The sequence below is a fragment of the Phyllostomus hastatus genome, unplaced genomic scaffold (genome assembly GCF_019186645.2).
Source record: "Phyllostomus hastatus isolate PE091 unplaced genomic scaffold, TTU_PhHast_1.1 phas_contig_40, whole genome shotgun sequence".
NCBI lineage: Eukaryota > Metazoa > Chordata > Mammalia > Chiroptera > Phyllostomidae > Phyllostomus > Phyllostomus hastatus.
Window position 1 is genome coordinate 66,294,749 of NW_025333872.1, and position 2,079 is coordinate 66,296,827.

At 31.8% G+C, this 2,079-nt stretch overlaps 1 non-coding gene across 1 annotated transcript; it reads left to right on the forward strand.

Moving 5' to 3' along the window:
- The first annotated feature begins 1,562 nt into the window (after positions 1-1,562).
- Positions 1,563-1,692, forward strand: LOC123822317. Its single transcript, XR_006786287.1, has one exon. It is a non-coding gene; the product is annotated as a small nucleolar RNA SNORA51 (small nucleolar RNA).
- The last annotated feature ends 387 nt before the right edge of the window (positions 1,693-2,079 follow it).

Sequence of the window (2,079 nt, forward strand, 5' to 3'; positions counted from 1 at the left end):
ACAGTTTTGATTTTCTCCATATTTTATAAAACTTCTGTAACCACACCTCCTGCCTTGCATGATCAATTAAAATTGTGTAACTGATTATTGTTCATCAAATTTTACTTTTGTCTGCATACCCATATAAATTTTGATAAGTTGTAAATCTATAATATCTATTTTTTTAGCCTAAATATTAAATGGATGCAAAATTTCCAATCTCTTGTGTTTTAATAATGAAAATTTGGAATAAAACTGTTACTTTACTCTTTTAAATGTGTTAAATAAATATTGAGTTAATACCCACCATTATCCATATAGAAGTATATTATAGAGTTATATTTCAACATTCATAAGTATTATTTATTACATTGTTTTTTCCATTTACATATGTTAAAGTGGTCCCACATGTAGCCCCACCTGTTGTGCAAAGATTCTGCAATCTATGTTGTAGGTCAGCAGTACATTTCATGTGGGGAAAGCTAACAAGGCCAAAGTCAGCTACAGAGAAGGTATGAGCTTCTGTATCCCTACTATCACCATTGAGAGACATGCAGAATAGATTACATTCCAGTGGATGTACATTCTCTTCCTATAGGAAGAATGTGAGAGCAACCTTATTAGAGAAGAAACATATGGATAACTTGTGCCCTGCAAGTCATTTGAGTGGCATCATCTTATGAAAAATATCTGGAATACTACCTGTTTGTCACCTGGAAGTCTTGAGACCATTTGGAAAATGTAAACATTTGTAAGGCCTAGAAAGCCATGGAAACTCATTTCTGATATAGCCTCTCCTTCTGAGCAAAGAAATAAAAAATTCCATTTAAGCCATATCCAAGCAATCCTCTGGGAGTACCTTGAATCATTCAGTCAGCCCTGTGCCTTCTTTCACCAACTCAGTTGCGTGGCATTTCCTACACAGAAATTTATCCTATTACACTCTATTTTGTGGCTCTCTCTATTATACTACTCTTCAAGTAAATTATATTGATAAATTGAAATTGATTTTTCAATTCCTATAAAACTCTAAAGTTAATAAATTTCTTTGTATTAAATTACTATTTGATTATTAATAGTACACAATTGATTAAATCATAAAAATAAAATTTTACTAGAAATGCACTAGTTAATGAGATGAATAAGTCTCTTAAAGTTAATTCATATACTCATAGATGAATATGACTTATTACCAGAATAAAGTGAGGTTCAGTGGAAATTAAGAGCAAATGGCAAGAGCAATGGGTCACCAATAAATTAAGGTCTTACAAAAATATGATTTAATGATTGTTGTAAAGTACATTATTTACAGTGGAATCTCAACATATTTCAACTAGATTAACATAAGACAAATAAGTACATGAATGCACAAATACACGAGGAGATAATTAGTTGACTAGTGATAGTGAGTCAACTTGCACCCAAACAAAAAAACTCATAAGAATTTTTCAGTGTCCAATAATCTTTTGTTAACATTTAATGAAAATGTCTCTTATAAGTCTCAATACATTTTTAAGCTAACTTATTTCTGAAATGTCTTTTGAATGCCAGACGATATCTTTTATATCTCTGAAAAAAATGAAGGTCTCTCGGTGCTTAGCACAGGCTGTGTTCTTATGCTGACACTACAGAAAGAGGAGGCGAAGTAAACCCACCCGTATACAACTCAGCCCAGACCCTTTGTCTGGTGTATATTCTGAATGGGTGGCATGGAAGGAAAATTGGAAATGCTTTTACCTCTTTTATTTGAAATCATGCAGCAAAAGAAGTAGCTGAAGCAGTTCTTTGATTACAGAGATTGGTCAGACAAGATTATTTTGGATTGTCCTTTTTGGATATTTGTTTTGTTTTGGATCTTTTTGTTCTTTCCTGTCTTTTTTTTAGTGTTATCCGTTTTTTGTTTCCTTTTCAAATTCCTGTTCCTTCTTTTTATTTTTTAAAACTCTTCAGAAGTTTCATTTACATACTTGAAAAATGTAATGCAATCAAACTCAGGTAGGTTAAGATTTTGACTTTTTAAATTTTTAAAGCTGCTTGGAACTTGGACCACAGTAACATTCGTGAGAGGATGAGTTTTAGAAAAACATACAGATGAAAGTT